This window comes from Patagioenas fasciata, chromosome 25, assembly GCF_037038585.1.
Source record: "Patagioenas fasciata isolate bPatFas1 chromosome 25, bPatFas1.hap1, whole genome shotgun sequence".
In the NCBI taxonomy this organism is placed as follows: domain Eukaryota; kingdom Metazoa; phylum Chordata; class Aves; order Columbiformes; family Columbidae; genus Patagioenas; species Patagioenas fasciata.
In genome coordinates, this window is record NC_092544.1 from 6,972,519 (window position 1) to 6,997,144 (window position 24,626).

The window sequence follows — 24,626 nt, forward strand, 5'->3', positions numbered from 1 at the left end:
TGTTGACTTGGGAAGGCTGTGGGAAATTCCACGTATCCCTACAGAACAATGATTTTCATCCACTGTTCTCATTTGATTTTTGTCTCTGGACATCACCTTCAGCTGGAAAACACTAAATGCCTCAGCATTACAGAATCCCACATAATCCCAGCCTGGTTGAGTTGGAGGGACCTCTGCAGATCCCCCAGTCCAAGCCCTGCTCACGCAGGGTCACAGAGCAGATCACACAGGTGGGTCCAGGCGGGTTTCAATGTCTCAGAGAAGGAGACTCCACACCCGCTCTGGGCAGCCTGGGCCAGGCTCTGGCACCTCCCAGCAAACAAGTTTCTCCTCATGTTCACCTGGAGCCTCCTGTGTTTCAGTCTGTGCCCGTTGCCCCTCACCCTGGCGTTGGGCACCACTGAACAGAGTCTGGTCCATCCTCTGACAGCCACCCTGAGATATTGATCCATTGATCAGATCCCTCTCAGCTTCTCTTCTCCAGCTTAACAGCCCCAACTCTCACTGAGTCTTTCCTCATCAGAAAGATGCTCCAGACCCCTACCAAACCATCTAGTTGTGTTGACTTGGGAAGGCTGTGAGAAATTCCATGTATCCTTGCAGAACAATGATTTTCATCCACTGTTCTAATTTGATTTTGTCTCTGGACTTCACCTTCAGCTGGACAGCATTGAATGCCTCAGCATTGTACTCAGTGCTGCTGCTTGTCTGGCGTCAGCTGGCCAAGGGTGAAACTTTGGTTCAGGCCCTCAAGTAGAGATAAGCTGGTCTGTCCTGTGTGACACCAGGGTAATGTGTGTGTTGTGGGGGGGTTTGGCTCCCAAAGGGGAACATGAGTCTCCAGGGAGGTGGCGACTGGCAGAAGGGCTGTGGGTGAAGAAGGGGGATGAAGAGGGGAAGCCAGCGCTGGGCATGGTTCCTCTGCTGAGTACACAAACACATTCGGGTCACTGCTGACCTGGGAACACACCAGGGTCTGGGCTGAAGGATGCTGCTTCCTGATTTTTAAAAAGAATAACAAGGAACCTCAAAATCTATGACCATCTTCAGCCCCCTGGGCTCGTGGCTGGTTTTAAATGACTACAGAAGGCTCAGCAAGTACCGTAATAATTTGTAATAATCTAACTTTAATTTGCTGTCACGTTTCACTGGAAATATGAGGAGGGGCTGGAAACCACAGTCAGGGATGACAGGCAAGAAGGGGCTGGAGCAGGGTTAGGCAAGGTCTGCAGGAACGGCAGCCTGGCTCCTGGTTGTTGTGAGTATATAATTTACTGTTACTGATGTTACTGCTGCAGGGGCAGGTGTTTAAACAAGGTGCTTAGGGACATGGTTTCATGCTAGAATTAGGGTATGGTTGGACTCGATGCTCGTGAGGGTCTCTTCCAGCTGAAATGATTCTGTGATTCTATGCAGTGCCAAGGGGGTGACTGGAGCCTCTCGTCAACCCTCCCTGATGTCAGAGCAGATTTAAAAATTGGCACTTTAAATAGGACTCTTGAGTTTGTGGCCCACACGCTGTTGTTGTGTTTGTCATTGTTTTCATGTCACCGCTGCTGAGGCAGCTCCAGGCTCCCCAAGAAGAACGTCAGGAGAAAGGAGAGCAGGTGCTTCATCCAGCAGTGCAGGACAGCTAGAAAGGGGTCGCTATGCTGCACTAGTTAGTATAATTTTAAATGTTATTTAGACTGCAAAGAAAAAGTTATTTATTTTTCTTGCCTGGTCTCCAGGGATGGTTCATCCACCACCTCTCTGGCCAACCTGGGCCAGGCTCTCACCACCCTCAGGGGCAGCAATTTCTTCCATATCTAGAGCGTCCCCGTCGCTCTCTGGGGACGCAGCTGGTTGCCGTGGCAGAGCCTGGTAGCTCTGCTGAGAGGAGTCGGGAGAGTCGGGTCTGTAAAGTGAAGGAAGGGGAGATGTTCAGGTGTTAAGTTAATAAACTGCTTACAGATTTGTGAAACGTGGATTTTCTTCCCTCTGAGCCTTACATTTGCTTGCATCAAGAACACAACTTTTGTGGCTTGGAGTGTCTTTAGAGTGACTTTTTTTTAGGACCTGATGGGTTTCACCTTATTCTCTTTGAGTCATCAGCTCTTCTCACTATCTTTTCTCTGAAATAAATAAAATAGCAGCTTGACAGCTGTAATGACAAATGTGAAACCCAAATGATTTGAGCCATGATCCATCGAGCTGAGATGGCCTGCTTTACATTGCTTTTAATACATTTTATGTTTTGTGTGTAAATAATTAGATGTTAGGAATAAAAACTGTCTGTTTAATACATGCCATTGAAAACCCTGGGTGCTGTTAATAGGCTTAGTAATAGGTGACACCTCTTTGAAATATAATTCTTTTATGCATTTTAATAGAGTTCATGGTAAACATGCTGTGATAAGCAGACAGAAACTAATATTTCCTGCAGCCAGAATGCACCTAATTAAAATTAATTGATTTTAGAAAAAAATCATCACCGCTAAGATGTCCAAACTATCTTCTTCTTGACAAAGCAGCCGTGCTGTGGTGTTGGGATGCAGAAACCCGCCCGTCGGGCTGGTGTCTGACCCTACGCACTCTTGGAGATCAGGCTGCGCTGGGGATGCACTTTGGCTGTTAAAATTGGTGTAATATATACAATTGCTTTGGGAAATTGGAGGTAACGAAGGGCACGTTCTCCAGGGGCTTCTTCAGAAGTTTATTTGCAGGTTGTTACAGTAACTCTGCATTTTGAGTGATTCAGCCCCATTCAGCCTGGATGCTGGGGAGACATCAGGCCCTTCAGGTCAAGGTGGGGTTTACTGCTGGTCTCTGCACCCCACAGGGCCTTCTGTTCTCTACCCCGGAATGTCTGCAGCACCCCCAAGACCTGGTGAAACTCTACCTGCACGAGTCAAACCGAGTCTACCGGGATAAGATGGTTGAAGAAAAGGATTATGGTACCTTTGATAAAATCCAGCTGGAGACGGTGAAGAAATTATATGACGTAAGTGTTGAGGTTCATAACTCTGATAATAACGTACGTGCTTACAGGAAAAAGGTTCCTTGGGCAAGAGAAGTTTGACCCAAGGTCTGCCAGTCTCTCACTTGCAGGGAGTGTGATGCTCTTGGTGGGACACCAGGAGCAAAATCTCTGTCAACTGCTTCCTGGGCTGCCAATGTTGGTATTTGGGTGAACGATGCTCTCCCTAAGGGCACCGGGGAGAGGAGATTTCGGCTCTGTGAATTAATTAAATTATTTTATTTAAATGTCTTGAGTCTTGTGGCAAAAGCAAAAGAGTCAGATCCCCAGTCTTGGTGGGAGTAAAGTGAGATGCAGGCACAAATCCCTAGTGCTTTCCTTTTTTTCCAAAATATCTTCCTAATGGAAGCTCTAGACCTGCTTTGCTTCAGTCCTGTCATCACCCGGCAGTGTTGCCATTGGAGTCCTGCAAATATCACAGTAACGCAGACAGTGCTTTTTCCTCTGGCTGTTAATCATTGTCCATGCAACAGTGTCATGCTGTAGCTGTTGCTGTGGGGCTTTTCTTGTGCTCACATTTTCTTAAGGTGATGAGTTCTTGTGATTTACAAAAGGTCCAGAGCAAGTATTGGGGCTTTATCCTTTCCCTTTCCTTCCCTTTTGTCGCTCTTTCCCCTTTTTCAACACACAGGTGCAGCTATATGGACATTTTTTGGAACACTGTGCTTCACTTGGAAAGATGACATAGAGCTGCAGTGTTTTCTCCTTTGCTTCTTATATACCTTTTTTAAAAATTATTTTTAAATTTGACAGGACATTGAGGAAACTTTAGAGCAGACCAAGCGAATGAACATTTATTGCCATTTCGCTAAAGGCGTTGGAGAACCCAGCTACAGGCCAGTTCCGACCTGGGAGGAGCTGAACAAGATCCTTGTGGAAGCCTTGGACAGCTACAACGAAGTCAACGCTGCCATGAGCCTGGTGCTGTTTGAGGACGCCATGTGCCACGTGTAAGGGAGTTTTCTGTCTTTATGCTCTCATTGTAGCTTTTATCCATGCAGATTGTTTCCATGGAGGTTTCTGGAGGATGTCGGTATCCATTATTAGAGCAGAAGGAGCTGGAGGTGTGCAGAAGCTTCATCTGCCCACGTGGTGTGTCCTGCACAAATACTGCCCTGCTTCTCCAGCTGCTGCTGGGGGGATCTTTTGACACTGTGAGGATGCGGGGCTGTCGGATGGAGGGTCAGCATGCTGCTGGTCGTTTGAAGTCTGGTTGCTGTTACATCTTTGGCCCTTGATGCTCTGCATACGGCACAGACGTTTATTGTACATGACATTGATCAAGTGCTTTTTGTCTTCACTTGACAGCCAGCCACAGAACTAGTTACACCAGGATGTCCCTAAATGCTTTCACAACTGGGTTAGAGGCACGTTTACACAATTCTCAGTGGGATTTTCAAATGTATATAATGTGAGATTACGTGAATTCAGGCTACTAGTTTGAATGGACTGAGGCACTTAAATTGCCTGGATCCTTTGGAAAGCCTGCTTGCATTCCGATGCCTGGAGGTCCAGCTGGATTCCCTGTGGAAACTGGACACGTGGGACTATATGAAAATAGCGAGCCTCCGTTGATCATTATGAAGCTATTTACATGCCTGTGGTATGGATCGTGACACGTACCTCCAGCTCTTATACATGATTTAAATGCTTGTTGGGAATTCCACAGAATCACAGAATCCCAGAATGTCAGGGGTTGAAGGGACCTGGAAAGCTCCTCCAGTGCAATCCCCCCATGGAGCAGGAACACCCAGCTGAGGTTCCACAGGAAGGTGTCCAGGCGGGTTTGAATGTCTGCAGAGAAGGAGACTCCACAACCTCCCTGGGCAGCCTGGGCCAGGCTCTGCCACCCTCACCATGAAGAAGTTTCTTCTCCAATTTAAGTGGAACCTCCTGTGTTCCAGTTTGAACCCATTGCCTCTTGTCCTGTCATTGGTTGTCACCGAGAAGAGCCTGGCTCCATCCTCCTGACACTCACCCTTTAGATATCTGTAAACATGAATGAGTCCCCCCTCAGTCTCCTCTTGTCCAGCTCCAGAGCCCCAGCTCCCTCAGCCTTTCCTCACACGGGAGATGCTCCACTCCCTCCAGCATCTTGGTGGCTGCGCTGGACTCTCTGCAGCAGTTCCCTGTCCTTCTGGAGCTGAGGGGCCACAACTGGACACAATATTCCAGGTGTGGTCTGATTTTTGGGGGCTGAAATGCAGACCTGGCCTCAGATAATTTCTGAAGATGAACCTCCCCTGTAAATCATAGTTTTAACTGATTTTGCCTGGAAACATTGTATCATGAAGAGCAGGTTTGTGACTAAGCTAGAAGGAAGCCGCTGTCCTGCTGCACGCTTGTGTGGGTGATTTCAGGTTTGCTGGACCTGGTAACCTAATGCAGTTACTCTCATGCAAATTAAAAAAATACATATATATATATAAATTTCTACTCCTTTTAACTAGCTGTTTAACCAGTTCTGTTCTAAGAGCTCAGCAATCTGTTCCTTTTGCGGTGCAGCGTGCTGGCTGTGCTGGGGCATGGCTTCCCTTATAGTTTGGGCATTTACTTCTTTGTATTAATGAGTCATATGCAACCTGATGTCCATTGGTGTTTCTGCTTGCAGAAAGGTGACAGTAATTTTAATCTTGTGCTTCTTTTGCACTTTACATAAATTGGGATTTTCAACAAAACCTGTCAGTATCCCTCCAGTTAATATTGTGAGTAATCGGGAAGGCGAGGTTTGAGTATTCAGCATGATTTTCACTGGAGCTGAGTGATTTCGATTCAGCGCATTTGGAAATTGCGTTTTGCTGAAACACACAAATTATTCCATCTCCAACAGCTTATGGATGACATCTTGAATTTGTTGTGAAGTTTCTGTTGGGAAAAAAAAGTAAGGGAGTTAATGTATGTGGGGAGGTGGGGGATATGGGTCAGTCACCTCCTGACCCGGGGCTCATGGTGCCCATTCCCAACGCACACCCCGTGCCCTTGCTTTTGGGGACAGCCAGCTAGAGAATGAAAAGCAGGAACATTCCAGCTCTCCACACAAGCTGGATTGCTATTCTGGGTTTAATTTCACAATCTGTGGGAGTCTGCACATAGATCATAAGACGCTTGAGTTGTAATAAAGCAGTACAGTATTTCTTGCAGTCTTATTTGAAAAATTAATTAGATTAGTCTAGGAAAATACTCAGTTAAGTGAGTTGAATAACGGCAGTGATGTCAAGAGGGGAATGGTGCTTGCATTTCAGACACCTGACAGTGAGGTTTTCACAGGTAGGATCCTCTAAACCTCCCTCACTTGGGATTTTAACGTGGGGATGTCAGCAATTGCTTAAAGAGAATAGACTGGGGGCAGAGCTCACTGTGCAACTCTCAAGGACAAGTGAACAGACCTGAAAAACAATAGCAAGTTCATTTTAAGTGTGACAAAATCTCACTCTTAATGGTGAGATTTGGATAAATAATGTTGGACTGTATTTTCCAGACAGGTATTATGCTATTCCAGATGTATATGAATATGCTTTAATGCATAGCAGGACCCTTCACCTGAACATGAACCCAAAATGCTTTGTGAAGAGGAACCTTCACTGGAGAGGTGCACCAGAGCCATGAATTCTGTTCTCACTATTTGCATGTCCATGTAATGTGTTTTTTCCCTTGTCCTCCCTGCAAAGACATCCAGGCCTTCACCTTAAAATATTTCTATCCAGCAGGACTTGGCAGGTGGAAAAATACTGGACACAGTTTGAATCGCCACCAAACTATTTTTTTAATCAGCTACGTCCTTTGTTTGGGCCTCAGCAGAGATGGGGATTGATTGCTGACATGTCTCTTAGATTGACATTTTTCATCCCATTCAGACTACGGTTTCCTAGTGATTAAAATATATATTGAAAAGCAGTGGGCAGAGAATAAGAAAAATACTCTTATTAATGACAGATTTTATATGCTTCAATTTAGTTGCCGCATCAACCGGATCCTGGAGTCCCCCCGAGGGAACGCTCTCCTGGTCGGCGTGGGTGGAAGCGGGAAGCAGAGCCTGACCAGGCTGGCGGCCTTCATCAGCTCCCTGGAGCTTTTCCAGATCACGCTGAGGAAAGGGTACGGGATCCCTGACCTGAAGGTGGGTGACTCCTGGGGCTGAGGTGGAGCGGAAGGGAATAAAAAGCAGAACTTGCCCTGAAAACTTTGGGATCCCCAATTTAAGAAGGACAAGGAATTACCAGAGGGAGACAAAGATGCTGAGGGGTCTGGAGCATCTTTCTGATGAGGAAAGACTCAGTGAGAGTTGGGGCTGTTAAGCTGGAGAAGAGAAGCTGAGAGGGATCTGATCAATGGATCAATATCTCAGGGTGGCTGTCAGAGGATGGACCAGACTCTGTTCAGTGGTGCCCAACGCCAGGGTGAGGGGCAACGGGCACAGACTGAAACACAGGAGGCTCCATCTGAACATGAGCAGAAACTTGTTTGCTGGGAGGTGCCAGAGCCTGGCCCAGGCTGCCCAGAGCGGGTGTGGAGTCTCCTTCTCTGAGACATTGAAACCCGCCTGGACCCACCTGTGTGATCTGCTCTGTGACCCTGCGTGAGCAGGGCTTGGGCTGGGGGATCTGCAGAGGTCACTTCAGCCCCCACCAGGCTGGGATCCTGTGATTCTGTCTTGTTGCGTGTTGAATGACGCCATTGTGAAGACAGTAAAAAGCTCCAGAGACTATATGGGACTGCAGAGAGGAGCAGTGCTTCCCAACACATCTGTGGGGTGCAGACAGGCCTGATGTCCCCTGCCAGCCCTCTGAGCTGGCCAGACCCAACAACATCCCAGCCCAAGGCTCAGAGTCAGCGCTGGGCTCCGATGATAAACCCCTGGTGTGGACATTCAGTTAATGCTTGTTCAAGAAACCGTATTTGACTATTATTTCTAATTAAACCAAGATGTGGTAATTAGCTCACCTGTGAGGTGCCTGTTGTGGAGTGATTTGGAGGTGGAAAAGGAGCAGGAGAGAGCAGGAGGAGAGTTCCAAAGTCGTATCCAGTCCTTCCACCAGGATTTTGTATGAGGGAGGGACTGAGGGGATGGTGGATGGTTCACTATAGATAACAGGTGCCTGTGCTTATATCTATGCGCAGGCTAGTGAGCACAGAAGTTACAAATCAACATTGTAAAATATCGTTGAAATGATTTTCAAGTATTTTAGCTGCTGGCAAAAGCATTCTCATCAGAAATGTTGTAAAAATCACAACCTCAGTAACTTCACGCCATTCTGCTCGGGAGATGCGATGGCCAATGAACCCTTGCCTTCCTTCCCCATCAGAGGCAGGGCCTGATGACCTGTAGTTGTGTACAGGTTGTTTTTGTCATGTTTTTGTCACGTCACACAAGCCTGATCCTCCATCCATTGGGTATTTTCAACTTTCCTCTGTGTTCTTCAGCCCCACTCGTACAATTTTCTAGCTCCTACCTGCCTATTCATTGAGAAAACCTGTGCTCCCATCTAGGAATATAGCTTGAAACCAGCATTAATAAACTTGTTTTCAAAGCATGTCTTTACTTCTGTCTGTGGAGGTGGAAGATAATTTGATGTTCCCTTCACTCTCTATTCATTTTCAAAGAGTTTATGAAATACGGAGTCATCTTTTTTTCTTAGATATGGAAGAGCAGGATGGTGACAGATTACCCTGTCTGGCATTGGCCCCTCGTGCTGTTATAATTGATCTAATTCAAATTTCCAGTGATGGAAGTAACAAATGATTCTTTTTGAGGGAGCGTGTGTATTTGCTGAATTTCTAAGAAAGTTTCTGGAACACAGGCCAGTAAATTCCTTCAGTGTCTCCCACATGCCTTGTATCCTGCTTGGAGGGGCAGGAAGGAAATGATGGAGTTTGAGCGGGATGATGGCGTTTTTCCCATCTCATGAACAACTTGGATTTCAAGAAGTTGGTGTCCTTCATCAGGAGGACACTGTGTCCTTCATCAGGACACTGTCCCCTTTGAGGTGAAACAGCTTTTCCATATGAGCAGTTTCTCTGTCAGCATCACTGCACTGAGTGGGACACTGAAGGGCGAGTCCCTGCTCAGACTCTGGAAAGGAATAAAACTGAAAACATCCCTGTTTGCACAAGGTGTCCTTCTCCTTTCTTCACAAGCAGAAAGAAATGTGTTGCAGCACCTCAGAAAAAAAAAGAAAATTCAGGTATAGTTGTGAAATCAGAGAAATCTACAGCATGGGGACACCAAGGTCCAACATTTTCAGTGGCTGCTGTCCCTCCCAGTCCCTGTGGTGCTTTAATGTCCCCGTATAGTGACTTATTGTGCCCACAGTAAGCCTTTCTGAACTCCCAGGGCAGCCTCCACAACCAGGGACTGCACTGATGTCTTTAGCCACATCCATTGACCTCCAGGTGTTCCAGCTACAAGCATTTCCCTGTGTGTAGCGGTGCTGGCCAGGGCTTCTTTCTCTTTTTTTTTGTGTTACACAGACCTGGCCGTAACGTCAAGTCTTACTGGGTGAAGTCTTACAATGATGACAGCGATAGACTCCCCCATATAACCTGGCAGACTCAGCCATGAAGATGGAGAGTGGCCAAAGTGCAGTTTCACGCTAATTAATTGCCATTGCTTTATTCTTGGTTAATGGGAAGATTCTGAAATATCCTGCTTGTAGATGTGGTACCTACCTGAGTTTTGCAGAATGGAGGTGCACCCCCTAAGTCCTCTTGCTTTTCAACGTCCAGGCAGACCTGGCAAACCTGTACCTGAAAGCCGGTGTGAAGAACATAGGCATCGTGTTCCTGATGACCGACGCTCAAGTGGCAGATGAGCAGTTCTTGGTGCTGGTGAGTGACTTCTTAGCATCAGGTACCTCTGTCATTGCTTGATTTCCCCTTTCCCCCTTCTCAGTGTGGTTGTGCTCATGGTAGCATCTGTGGTTTTAGAATATACAGAAGGGCAATATATGAAGTGAGCTAGAAGATATGTGGGTTAAGTTCTGGACTAAAAGCCATGATAAGGTCTCCTTTGTGAGGATGTACTCCATCATCTGATAGTTTTTCTTTCTCTGATGTTGTGTACCTAGGTTTTCCATACTTCATGGTATACTCTCTACAGTTAAGAGACGTGTCTGTTGTGACATTGCAGCTGAGGACAGAGCCCAAGGAATGTATCAACAGATGAAGAGTTTGACCTGTGGATCTCATGCATCCACACTCTAGTTACCTAATAAGGTTTTTCCTGGCTGGAATATTTGACTGCAAGTTGGTGGATGGTACAAAGCCACCAAATGACCGTGTCTGTGTGCGTCACCTAGCTGCTTGTCCCATTGCAGTCCTTTTCCTCTTTGTTTTTCCATTAAAGTTTTTGAGTTGTTGCTTGCCCAAACAATTGCAGAATAGCCAGCCTACACACAGATGCTCTGTTTCGCTGCAGAACATGGCATGAGTATGTGTGGTGGAGCACTCCCCATGCAGGGCGCACTGCAGCTACAGCGCACATGGGAGCGTGCGGCTGTGTCACCGTGACCGCAGGGGGTAACCCAGCCTGGGCATATTCCCCAGAGTCCCTGGAAAATCACTGCTACCAACTGCATGATGCTTTTTTCCTTATTTATGAGTCAGGAGTGGGAAGACTCCAGCTGGTTCGGGTGACCTCTGTGCATGGTGAGGACTGGAGAGTTGAAAGCACAGGGAAGTGATAGTTTGTGCGAAACTCCAGAGTTGACATATGTGGCTGTAAATTGGCCAGATGGTTTGAGCAGCAAACAATCTCTGCCTGTGATAAATTTGTAATCAGGAGTAAAGACAGGGGTTGTTGTGGAGGCTGGTGAGTAGCTCCTGTCACCTGTGTAGATGGCACAAATATCTCATGACATGAAGTGAAGCTCTGCAGTGTCCTGCAGCAAGGGGCAGGCCAAGCAGCCTGGTTTGGGATGTCCAGGTCATTTTGCGGTGGTTCAGAAAGGTGTCACATTTTCCTGTAGCTGCTATGTGGGGAAGAGGGGACAGATCAGAAGTCCTCACTCAGGGTCTGGGGAGGCAGCTCAGAATTGTGGCTGGACTGAGGACTGAGGAAGGGACCATGGGAGGGACCATGACAAGTGTAACAAGGGCAAGTGCCAGATTTTGCACCTGGGACACAGCAACCCTGGCTGTACAGACAGACTGGGGGACGAGATGCTGGAGAGCAGCTCCATGGAGAGCTCTGGGGGTTCTGGTCAGTGGCAAGTTGAACATGAACCAACAGTGTCCCTGGAGCCAAGAGGGCCCCGTGTCCTGGTGCATCCAGCACGGCACGGCCAGCCGGGCAGGGAGGGGATTGTCCCGCTCTGCTCTGTGCTGGGGCGGCCTCACCTGCAGCATTCACTGTGTGCAGGGCTGGGGACACAGGAGAAAAGGAGATAAAGCTACTGGAGAGTGTCCAGAGGGACATGAAGCTGGTGAAGGTTTGGAGGGGAAGCCGTATGAGGAGCGGCTGAAGTCCCTGGGTTTGCTCAGCTGGAGCAGAGCAGACTGAGGGCAGAGCTCATGGGCTGCAGGTTCCTCAGCAGGAGCAGGAGGGGCAGGGCTGAGCTCTGCTCTGTGACAGTGACAGAACCCAGGGAATGGCAGAAGATGTGCCAGGGAGGGTCAGTGGGACATGAGGAAAAGGTTCTTCACCCAGAGGTGCTGGACACTGAACAGGCTCCCAGGGCGATGTCACGGCCCCAGCCTGACAGTGTTCAAGGAGAGACTGGACAACGTCCTCAGACACACGGTGTGAACTGTGGGGTTGTCATTGCAGGGACAGGAGTTGGACTCCATGATCCTTGGGGGTCCTGTCCATGTCAGGACGTTCTATGGTTCTATGACCTCCCAAAACGTGACCTAGTGCCACCCAGCGGGTGCTGCCTGAGGGCTCTGGCTTCTCATCTTACTTTTAGGATTCAGTGAAAGATTCAATAAGCAAATTCATGGCCTATGTCCACACAAGTGTCAACGAGATTTCGCGATTGTATCTGAGGAATGAGCGACGATATAACTACACCACTCCAAAGTCCTTCCTTGAGCAAATCAAACTCTATCAGAATTTGCTACTGAAGAAGGGCAAGGATTTAAAAGCAAAAATGGAGCGGCTGGAGAATGGCCTGGAGAAGCTCAAGAGCACATCTGCACAGGTAAGCAAACCCTTGGGGTTAAAAGCTGATGGGTTTTCGTGTTTCTCTGTTAGAGGCATCTCCTCATCCTGGTTTGAAGGAGAACTTTACCGGCTGGAACTGTGCAGAGTGTAAAATTTGCACTAGATCCTGGCTCTAGTCTGGTGTGAACTGGTTCTTTGAGGAGCAGGAGTTGTGTCTGTACTGGAAAGGAGAAGGGGAGGGATGTATATTCAGTCCCTGCTGCTGGGGTGGTGCCAGTCCCTGGTGACAGATCACAGGAACTGAAATGAGATAGGGATCCAACTGGCTATGTACATCTTTTAATTATTATCTTTCAGTTGTGACAAGATACCTTATAAAATAGAGGGAGATCAGTGATTTTTGGAGTAGCATCCAGGGGATCTACAATGACTTCAGCAAGAATCCTTTTAAAATATAGCTGATGGTCATTTTTCCTTGCATTATGCTGTCCATCTTTGAGGGAAACTGCTGCGTGTCTGAAATGTAGACCAGCCATCCCCAAATCGCCCTGCTAAGGACCAGCACTGGCACTCTTGTGCAGTAAAGACTAGATGTTGTTCTGAGTATTTCACAAACCCCTCTGTAGTGACTCAAACTGCCTTTCAGAGCTTTGCTGTCTACACCAGTTGCTAGCTCCCGTTTTTCTCTCCATTTCATATTCTATTAACTGTTTCAAATGTTCTCTTACAAGCTTCTGCTGTGGCAAATGGACCTCTCCTGAAGCTGCTCTGAGGAAATGCAGGGGGTTGGTGGGAATGAAGGACTAGCGGGTTCACTCCCTTCTGCCTATGTGCTCTGGGTAATGCTGCTGACATAAACAACGTCTGTCGTGCTCAGAAGGGTATGTGCCTCGCTGGAGGGTGATGTATGGGCTTTATTAGTGCCTCTTGGCTCTGAGAGCCTGCGTCTCACTTGAGCACTTGCTTTCTTCATGGTGCAGGACAGGTCTTTGAGGACACAGAATGGGAGGGGGCATGTTTCATGTCCCCTTTGCAGGTTCTGTCATCTCCTGCGGAAGGATGGGGCTGCGGTTGAACAGCCAGTAGCAGAGAACACCAGTTAGAACCAGTGATGTCAACCAGAGCGACCTCACACCCACCCTACCTATGGGGGGAAATCATTTTGCTGACCTGTGCATTGCTGCTGGTTTTGGTGGTGTCCCAGTGATGGAAAATTTGTGTTAGGTCTATTTTTTATTGCAAGCAACTAATATGAAACCAACCTTTTGAGGGGAAACAAGTCCCTGTAGTGTCGGTCAAACATGGGAACCTTTTGTATTCTTCAGTTGTATCTGCATATAGGTGTTTTGTTGGCAAGGGTTCTCTGACCAGCCACAGAAGAGGTGCTGAGGAGTGGTGGAGGGCTGGGGAGGAGATGGGGAGCCACAGCACCTTGGGGTCTTGTCTATTTTACTGTTGCGAGAAGGATAAAAGGAAGCGATGTTCATATCTGGTTGGAGTAAGGCTGGGTGAGAAACGCCTGTTTGTGAGGTTCCTGAAGATGCAGAGCAGTGAGGAGAAATGTGTCAAATTTGAATCTGAGATTAGCACTGGGGGCCTAAAATTAAACACCTGAAATATCAGATGTGTGCAATAGTCAAAACTGCTGCCGAGTTGAAACAAGGGTGTGGATATTTAGCAGTAGTGAAAATCATACCAGAACGTTCAATCTTGTCTGAACTTTACACTCACCCATGGTTGGTCCTGGTGCTGAGGAGCTGACGAGTCTTATGTCTCAGGTGTGTCATCTCCAAGCTGTGTCGTGGTGCTTGAAAGTGATATGTTGTGGGTTGTTTTGGTTTTGTTTTTTTCTTTAAATTTCAAAGCAAAGGTGGAGGATTTCGATACCTGGGTGTGGCCTTACGTCTGAGGACTAGTGCTCCTGTCACCAGGATTCTCCAGTTTCCTGCTGCTTGGATGCCACGACAAGTTAATGATGAGTTTTATGCATTTCTATAGACCTTCCAGTGTGGCCTCAGCATGAGGGAGCTGTTGTGCAAATAGTTGCGGGGTACATTTTGACTTAACCATTCCAACTTCAAAATAACCTCTTCCCCCTCCTTTGACTTGTTTCCCCTCTCCACCCCTCGTCCCTGCTCTGGACAACTTGATACTGTTGACCAACTTTTCTTCTAAAGAAATGTTTTCCATTTCCTATGTTTCCTCACCATCTTTCCCTGAAGACAGCGACTGTCCTCAGTACCCTGAAAAGCAGGAGCCGGCTTCCAGTTATTAGGACATAGAAGACTTAGGAAGATGCATGGGATGAGTAATTTGTTTTTCCAAGTGATGTTCACCATGAAGAGGTCAGCGCTCTGTTCAGAGCTCATTGCTGAGTCATTTTTTGGATGACCTTGGTTAATATTGCATCACTGGATTCCAGATCCAAGTCTTGCTTGCTCTATCAATTAGTCGCTGACCTTTGTGATGTATTTTGTGTTCTTGAAACAAAGCAGGGAAAATGAGGTAAAATGAGTCTTCTGGGAACCTGCCCTGCAGGTTTTCTGTTCTTTAATAATTCTTCTTGCTCTGTCCTGGCTGAGTGTTCATGGGTAAGAAGACCAACAAGGCCAATATCCTGGTGGGGGTTTGTTACAGCCCACCCAACCAGGATGAAGAGGCAGGTGCAATATTCTGTGGGCAGCTGGGAGAAGTCTCCTGATCGCCAGCCCTTGTTCTTGTGGGGGACTTCAACCCACCAATGTCTGCTGGAAATACCACACACAGAGAGATTAATAGTGTTCTCTCCTCACTCTGGGGTGATGGTCTGCTGTCATTTTTCCTGCCACCTCGGTCTCTCTTTGTACAATTATTCTTGAAGTGTTACCCAAAAGTTTCCGAAGAAGCAGCAAATAGCTCTGTGTGCAAGCTGCCACCCTTTTTGGTGTGAGAGAGGGGAAACCTGAGTACCTGGTTACCGTGACGTTTGTAGAAAGAGGAGAATTTTTCATGCTTTTATTCCTGGCATTGCTGTGCCAGGGACGGCTCCGCAGGCCACCCATGGGAGCGCATTAGATATTTCAGCTGTGCCTTCCCGAGGCGGCGGTGTGAGCCCGCCCCGCTCAGCGCTGTCTCATCAGGCATTTTCATGGCTGGGCATCAGGCTGTGTGGGAAGGGAGGAGAAATGGATGTGACAGACTGGTTTTGCTGTGGAAACGAGCCTGACATTAAAGGAAACTTGTTTGATGTGTTGAGGGGGTGAAACTGGAGGAGTGAAGTTCATAAATCTGCATTCCTGGTGCTGCCCCCAGGATACCACTAAAGAGAGTGGATTTAGTTGTTTAGGCGTAGCTCCTGTTTCTCTCTTTCCACTGCACAAACACTATTAAATTGTCCCTGTTCAACTGTGTTTGAGCTGTAGCCTCACTGGGGAAGTGTGATTTGTTTCCTTACACAGGTGAGGGAGGCTGGAGGTCAGCAAACGTCCCCCAGATGTGGCGAGGTCTGTTAGCAGAGGGTCCTCAGCTCCCACTTGGATCATTTCCACTGGGAATTTAACGTGTTGCCCAAGCCAAACTGGGCAGTAACACACACCTTCACAGTAACACACACCTCTGGCCTTCCAAATGTTTCATTCGGGCAAAGCCCCAACTGAATTTCTTGATTTTAAAATCCTGACAGTGTTATAGCAAGTCATTTACCCTTCCGCTATTACATGTGCTTGGCTGAAAGAAGGTTTTGTCAGAACATTTTCTGTTCTCAGGGGCTGTGCTGAGGGCTGAATTTACATCAGCTGTTGAGTGCTGGTGGGTTTTAATCCCTCACTTGTTTTGTTGTGGCCACGTAAACCCCTAAAGCTCCCATTCATGTCTATATCCAGCACATCATTTTTGGGCAGAAGCTCACAAGCCATATCTGCTATCAGTGAAGCCTCCCACTTCAGTTTCCTGCAATCCTCAAAGATGTGGAGCTGAACAAGAAGCTGCTGCTGAGTTTGCTGAATGAAGGGATTACATGCTCCTGAAGGCTGGAGTCATCTGGATTTACAGTTGCGTCTTTGCCCAGGTGAAAACAGCATTGTAGTGCTGGGCAGCAGGAGGTGACAATGACTGAAGCGCACAAAGAGACTTCTAAGAAACCGCCCTCCACTTGAAGCTGATGCCGAATGTCAATAGCTTCAGTTTATATGATTGCAAATCTTGCTCTCTCTTCTGGTATAAAAATGGAATTATCAACAAAAGCAAGTGTCTGACTTCCCTTCTAGTAAGTACTTTTATGTAGGTAAAGATGTATTGAAGGAGCATTAAGTAATCCTTTATGCGCCTGACCTCAGGACAGGGAAAAACTCCATGGTCTGCACAGAGCCTGTGGAAATTAATCGATACGGTGCTTTTAGAAAGAGACTTTCTGTCTTGGAGTGAGAGCCAGTGTGAGCTGCCCCACCATGTGAGCGCTCCAGCCTGTTGCTGAAAGTGCTCCTACCTTACGCGTCTGAGTAGCTGCTTGGTGGAGCTGCTACCACTGCTGTGCCTCGAGGCTGCCAGCTGAATGGGGGATCCCTTCTCAAGCTCATTTGACATCACGAATTGGAACAGAAGTGTGATGGGAGCGGCTGAGGGACCTGGGGGGTTCAGCTGGAGAACAGGAGCTGAGGGGAGACCTTCTGATCTCTGAACTGCCTGAAAGGAGCTCGGAGCCAGGGGGGGTCGGGCTCTGCTCCCCAGGAACAAGCGCCAGGAGCAGAGGAAACAGCCTCAAGTTGCGCCAGGGGAGGTTGAGGTTGGATGTGGGGAACAATTTCTTCCCCAAAGGGCTGTGGGGCATTGGAACAGGCTGCCCAGGGCAGTGCTGGAGTCACCAGCCCTGGAGGGCTGGACAGACGTGGAGATGAGGTTCTTACGGATGTGAGTTAGTGCCAGTGTAGGTTAAACAGTTGAACTTGGTGATCTTAAAGGTCTTTTCCAACCAAAATGATTCTATGATTCCACAATGTAAAGTCCCTCAAGCCTTGGGCGTCTGACAAGGGCTGTATGTGTCAGCAGATCACAATCACGATGTTTGTGGTGTGAAAAATGCCCTTAGTGCCACAAGTCTGTAGGACCTGATGGTTGTAAGGGAACTGATGGGCATCTTCTTCTGCCGTGTGTGTGCGGGGTGCGGGGGGGAGGAGGTGTGTTGCAGGGTGTGCCTGGCAAGCAGGGGGTTCCTGGTGCACAGGACCTCCTCAAAACCTGCACGTGGCAAAATAACACCTGCTCTGTTCTGTAGGTGTCAAGGCTGAGAAGAGAAAGAAAGCGTAGCTGAATTGTAGTGCGTCATCGCCACTGCCAAACACATATGTACAGTGCATGCGTGCCTCTGTTAGAGGGGACGTGATGTGACACCAGATCTCGTGTTCAAAGAGAGGTGACAGCTGGGTGTATTTGGTTTTCTGATGAGAACAGCTTGCTGCAAGTGCCTGGCCTATGGTGAGGCTCCTGATTGCACAAAGGCAATCCCAGGAACAGCTGAAATGAAAGTTTCCACCTGCTTCCCATCAGATCATACTCAAAGCAGCATTTGCATTGCCCTGGCACCTCAGTCCTCTTTCCAGGCAGGGAGCAGGGCTGGGACAACCTCAGCAGCTCCATCTGCTGATGGGGTTTCTCCCCTGCTGGGTTCCTCACCGCTCGCAGGCTGCTCCACTGTGTGCACCACACACACCGACCCTGACCCAAGCAACCATGGGCAAAGGAGAGCAGCAAATCTTGCTAACAGCTAGAATACCACTTTTCTGTGCTACCGTGGCATTGCTTGCTTTGCCCACAGGCCCTCTGTGCTTTTGAGTGCTGCTCAGCCCCTCCGGAGTGTGACCCTGTGCTGCTGTGCAGGGCAGGAACAGGTTGGTGCATGTCTGTGCTCCCACATGTGTTTCTTCCCTCCAGGTGGATGAGCTGAAGGCCAGGCTGGCAGCCCAAGAAGTGGAGCTGAAGCAGAAGAATGAGGATGCTGACAAGCTGATCCGGGTGGTGGGAGTGGAGACGGAGAAAGTGAGCAGGGAAAAGGCGATTGCTGATGAGGAGGAGCAGAAAGTGGCACTTATCACCCAGGAGGTCGAGCAGAAACAGAAGGACTGCGAGGAGGACCTGGCCAAAGCTGAGCCTGCCCTGGAGGCTGCCCAGGCTGCTCTGAACACCCTTAACAAGGTAGGGTAAAGATTCCCCTGGGAATCCAGTATCTGCCGACTGCATTGGAGCAGGGGGAAATATCATCTGATGGCCCAAATTTTTGGGCGATGTATTCACCCTCCTCCAGCTTCCTCCCAGCTGGTGCATACTGGGTTCTTGGTGTAACTTAGAGTAGCAGCAAGGCTGCACCAAGTTGCCTTTTACTCATGTTTATGGAGAGCAGGAGGAACTGGAGGTGGGTGTTTCGTTTGCACCTCTTCTCCACTGTTGGCTGGCTCCACTGCTCGTTGGTTCTGCCCCACAAGGAAGGGAAGGTCACCTTAGAATCATAGGTCCATAGAATCACAGGATGGTTTAGGTCGGAGGGACCTTCAAAGCTCCCCCAGTGCCACCCCTGCCCTGAGCAGGGACACCTTCAACAGCTCAGGTTGCTCAGGTCATTCCCCAACTTATACTGGAACCTGGACGGACCTACAATTTATCTTGACTTGAAGTTCACACGGCATCCTGGAGCAGAAAACTCCTGCTGCACCCAGGGCAGAGGAGTGGCCAAGCACCTGGTGCAGCTGGAAAATCAGAATGAATCCCATGATTGCAGCAAGGCAAGGCTCTGTCATGCCTCAAACCATGGCTCAGTCATAGCCCTGTTGGGGGAGAGGAAAACAACTCTCCGTCATCAGGAATGGGTTTGCTGTTTAATTAGCTTTCAGAAAACATGGCTTTGCTGCAGAGATGTGTTGCTTTGGCTCTTGTTCCTGGAAGGGAAAGGACTGTACAAAGGGAAAATGTTTGTCTCCTTATTAGTTTTGGTTTCGTGCTGGAGCTGTAGAATATTTCATTAGGCAAAGATTAGGGAGATGCTGGGATTTTTCTCTAGGGACCTGTGAAGCTGCAGTAGCAGAGCACTGGAAGGCATGGTCTCCTTTACCTGCTGATCGGAGATGCGCCGGAGAGCTTGACCTGCTTACTAATGTGAATAATCTGCAATATTTGTGTGTGTATATACAGTTTCTCCCCAATTATCTGTCTTCTTTGGGCAGCACTGCTATATGCAACATTAATATGGAAAATAGCGAGAAAAACTGTCAAGTAGAATGCAGCAGTAAATATACATAGTTAGCTACCAAGAAGCTCAGTAAGTATGTGGATACATGGACATTTCTGTGCCAGTGTCACCTGCTAGTTTAAAAGAAGAACAACCATGTCTATTCAGACTTGTATAGTATATGCATAAAATAATTAAGGTAATAAGTATATGGACCATGATGGATGCCCAGCAGGTTATGACAGACCCAGCACAGAGCACCTGCAAAATCAAAAAAAGGCAAAGCCAGATGTGACAGTGAGTTTGAAAACTTAGGAAATCAGGTTTTAGAGACAAAAATGCCCTTTATCTCTTGCAGTGCAATTTGTCTGCGGGCTGTTCCTCAGCACCTGCATCCCCTAAGGAGTGCAGGACGTGGAACTCGGGGGATCTGATGTTTCGACATCCTCATCTCATTTTGGGAGGAGGGAAGGAGGAGATGAAGGCACAGCGACTCCGGGACTGCCTTCCCCTGCCCGTGGGTCTCTGCTTGGCACAAAGCACTTGCAAGAGGAGGCAGAGTTGTCTCTCTGGGCAGCCTGTGCCCGTGTGAGAAGGAGGATGGTGCTTGGCCAGTGCTGCTCAGTCTCCGCACAGGTTACAGAGAGCAGAAAACAGTGACAGTATCAAAAGCAACAAACTTGCCATGCAATTCCCTGCAAGGAATATCCCCCTGGAGATGGTCCAGAGACATCTGAGGATGCCATAGTGGTTCCTGAGGCAGGTGGCACTCGGTGTCAGTGTCCTGTCTGGTTTCCATCCTGGGGATACTCCAGTGTGCAGAAGAAGAATTTAGAGTGATATAAGGTTGTAGCATGGAGGGTGTTGATCTCTTCTCCTGAATAGCAAGCGATAGGATGAGAGGGAATGGCTTCAAGTTGCACGAGGGGAGGTTTAGATTGGATATCAGGAAAAATTTCTGAATGGAAAGGGTTGTCAAGCATTGGAACAGGCTGCCCAGGGCAGTGGTGGAGCCACCATCCCTGGAGGGGTGGAACAGATGCGGAGATGAGGTTCATAGGAACATGGATTAGTGCCAGAGTCAGGTCATGGGTTGAACTTGATGATCTTGAGGGTCTCTTCCAACCAAAATGATTCCATGATTCTGTGATTAAAATGCAACAGATCGATGCCATCAGGGAAAAGGGCAGAGCTCCTTTTACATGGTACTCAAGTTCCTCAGCGTGGCGCTCACCATGGGCTTGACTTGTCCTCTTCCCGTGGCGCCAGAAACTCTCACAATAGGGAAGGAAACCAGGCACCCCATGCTGCCCAGGGCTTCCTCCATCTCCTGACCAGGACAGCATCATCCTCCCCTCCACCCAGGGCAGTGGCGTCCCCGTTCCTGTCATGCCGTGAAGTGTTCACTTCCTAGGGAAAGAACAACAGCACCCACTCAGCATCCCATTGCCAGCAAGATGCAGGCTGTGAAAGACAGGCTGCTTTGCCAGAGCCCCCCAAGCAGCACCCCCAGCACACGGGGGCTCCGGAGAGGCCACATCGTCCGTGCTGCTCCCGGCTGAGCTGAGCTGGGTGCTGGGGACACAGGAGGGAATGTCGGGCTGCTCGCCTGTGCTCACGGTTGGCTCCGTGTCATCGAGCATGTTAATTAGAGACGTTTCACACTGGAAATGCACACAGCTCCCAAGGGCCTGTTTCTGCCAGCTCGATGATTAAGAAAAGCTCAAAGCAAACGAAGACACATTTAGGAATAGATTCATGGCAGATACCTTTATCTAAAAATGAATGCTCAGAAGTACCAGACTCTCGCACCTTGCTGCCACAGATAGAAACTGATAGAAGCAGAACATCAGAGAAAATAGATTAAAAACTATTCAGAACTGATAGAAACAGGAGCTGACTGAAACTCATAGATTTTCCTTAAACCAGTGTTGAAACAGCCCTTATCCTTGTTTTGACAACAGCGTGTCATCTGAGCACAGCTGAGTTACCCGCGCTGGTTTTTCCTATGCTAAAGCTAAATCGCGTGTGCGTGGAGACAAGATTTAAGATGTCAGCAGATCAAATCCTCAGCACTGCTTTATTGTCACAGTTGCAAGGGTGTTAGGAAATAGGTGCTTTCTCCGCAATTCACCTTTTTTTAACTTAGGTTAAGATTCATCCCACTTTCTATTAGGGACTCACTGAAGCTGCCTGTGTTGACAGTGGAGGAGGTGGATTAGCTGATTTTCTTGTGAGGGGACTGTCTGTTCACCCCAATGACTGCCATCCTGCTAAAGGTGCTTTGTTTAAGTGCCTAAATTTGGGCTGGATGATGGCCCCAGGGGTGCACACAGATAGTTCAACAAGACCTCAGTGCAAGGGTGTCTGGCACAGGGAGTAGTTGAGCACAAAGAGAAGAGAAGAGCTTCAAGGCAGTTTTAGAGGGGCTGGGGGCAATTTGAAGAGGTTATTATTTGGAAAGTTTTCCTTTTTCCTTATCCTGATCTTCTGAGACGGCAAAAAACCTCCTGCAGCAGGGAAAGGGTGGGAGTGTGGGGAGGAACATGGGGCTGGGCTGGTCCGGGTGCAGGGAACTGAGCACATGTGCTGCAGACATGCACAGCGGTGATTTAGAGGCAAGAATGTTTGGGCTGGAAGAAACCCAATTTATCAGATTGATAGCTTGGGAGCCTGACTCTATTAGTTGCAAAGTAGAAAGCAAACCCATTAATTTTTGTCTAACAACCTTGTTTTCCCGTTTTCAGAAGAATCTGACGGAGCTGAGGTCCTTTGGCTCACCACCTTCAGCTGTCAGCAATGTCACCGCAGCCGTGATGGTGCTGATGGCCCCAGGAGGAAAGATTCCCAAGGACAGGAGCTGGAAAGCAGCCAAAGCCGCCATGGCCAGGGTGGATGGCTTCCTGGACTCCTTGATCAAGTTCGACAAGGAGAACATCCATGAGAACTGCCTCAAAGCCCTTCAGCCCTATTTACAGGATCCCAAGTTTAAACCCGAATTTGTGACCACCAAGTCCTTGGCGGCGGCCGGGCTCTGCTCCTGGGTGGTGAACATGGTGCGGTTCCACGCTGTGTTCTGCGAGGTGCAGCCCAAGCGGCAGGCTCTGAGCAGGGCCAACGCCGAGCTGGCGGCTGCCCAGGACAAGCTGGCCAGTATCAAGGCCAAGATTGCTGTAAGTGCTTGCCCTTCGGTGGGAGCAGTGTAAGGGAAAGGGAGCTGGGGGTCCTGGGGACAGCAGGGTGACCATGAGCCAGCACTGGGCCCTTGTGGCCAGGAAGGCCAATGGTACCTGGGGTGGGTTAGAAGGGGGTGGTCAGTAGGTCAGAGAGGTTCTCCTGCCCCTCTGCTCTGCCCTGGGGAGACCACACCTGGAATATTGTGTCCAGTGGTGGCCCCTCAGTTCCAGAAGGACAGGGAACTGCTGCAGAGAGTCCAGCGCAGCCACCAAGATGCTGGAGGGAGTGGAGCATCTCCCGTGTGAGGAAAGGCTGAGGGAGCTGGGGCTCTGGAGCTGGAGAAGAGGAGACTGAGGGGGGACTCATTCCTGGGGATCAATATGGAAAGGGGCAGTGTCAGGAGGATGGAGCCAGGCTCTTCTGGGTGACAGCCAGTGACAGGACAAGGGGCAATGGGTGCAAACTGGAACACAGGAGGTTCCACTTAAATACGAGAAGAAACTTCTTCCTGGTGAGGGTGGCAGAGCCTGGCCCAGGCTGCCCAGGGAGGCTGTGGAGTCTCCTTCTCTGCAGACATTCAAACCCGCCTGGACCCCTTCCTGTGGAACCTCAGCTGGGTGTTCCTGCTCCATGGGGGGATTGCACTGGATGAGCTTTCCAGGTCCCTTCAACCCCTGACATTCTGGGATTCGTGACTTGTCACACTGGTCACTGCCTGGGGAGAAATCCTCCACTTTGGAGCAAACTGCTTCTCTGTGCTCACGTGTGGAGTGGGAATCCAAAGATTTTTTTTTACTGCTGCTTTCTACATTTCATCTGTTCTTCGCCAGCCTTGCTTACACCTTGAAAGAAAGGCTAATTAATAATTCTTATTATTCCCACCTAGTTTTTCAAAACGTAATTTACCTCTACACCTGGGTCCTCAGGACACTCATTGTCTCAAACCAGTGTGTTCCTGGGGGGGAAGAGGAACCGGAGGCTCATTCAGAGCACTCATAGCATGTGCTGGGCTGGCTCCCTGCGCTCAGTCCCCGATGATGGGCGTTTTTTGCAGGATGACGACTGCTGAAGTACGAGGCTAAAAGTTTGTCCCTGCACAGCTCCCTGATGGCAAATCTTGTGCATCATCCTTATTTAGTTTTTTGCTAATTAAAAAAAAAAAAAGAAAAAAGGCAGCGCAGCAGGGACATCTTTACCCAGCCTGGCCTGGGATGTCTCCAGGGATGGTTCATCCACCACCTCTCTGGCCAAGCTGGGCCAGGCTCTCACCACCCTCAGGGCAACAATTTCTTCCTCATGTCCAGCCTGAATCTCCCTCCTTTAGTTTAAACCATCACCCCTTGTCCTATCGCAACAGGCCCTGCTCAAAAGTCTGTCCCCATCTTTCTTATCAACCCCATTGACGTATGAAAAGGCCACACTAAGGTCTCCCCGGAGCTTCTCTTCTCCAGCTGAACCCCCCAGCTCTCTCATCCTGTCCTCCCAGCAGAGCTGTTCCAGCCTCGGATCATTCCTGTGGCTCCTCTGGCCCCGCTCCAGCAGGTCCATGTGTGTCCTGTGCTGAGGACCCAGAGCTGGACCAGCACTGCAGACAGCAAAAAAACCCCACAAAAAACCCAGACAAATAAGTCAATAAAATCAAAATACGTAAAAAATATTGACAAGTAAGTAAAAATATTGACTTATTTTGGAGCATGTGCCCCGAAACCTGCCTTTTCTTAACATGCTGTGGATCTGGCATCCTCCTTCATGAGTGAAGGATCCTGTGTGTCTGTGCCTTCGTACTGACACCACAGTGTGTGCAAAATCCCCTTTAAAAACCAACATGTGTTGTCAGCTGGGCTGACAGTTCTGTGTTGAAATATGCGGCTTTGAGATGTGCACTTAGAGAGGGGCAGCGCTGTTCCTGCAGCCCAGCTCGTGCGAGGACTCATCTGTTCCATCTTCGTTTTAGAAAATATATAGCTCTTTTGATGCCTCCTAGGCTTCTTAAAATGCTTACTACACTTTTTAACTAAAAATATTAAAGAAAAGGCTGCAGATTCCTCCAGTAGCCCCTTCCTGCTGCAGAGGTGGGCACAGCACCTGGAGCAGGGCTGGATTTAGAGCTATTTAGCCTCTAATTCTCCCATCTCAGA

The 24,626-nt window shown here is 48.7% G+C and overlaps 1 pseudogene; it reads left to right on the forward strand.

The window, feature by feature from the left end:
- LOC136112395 (dynein axonemal heavy chain 9-like) overlaps positions 1-24,626 on the forward strand; it is a 141,580-nt pseudogene that overhangs the window by 91,447 nt on the left and 25,507 nt on the right.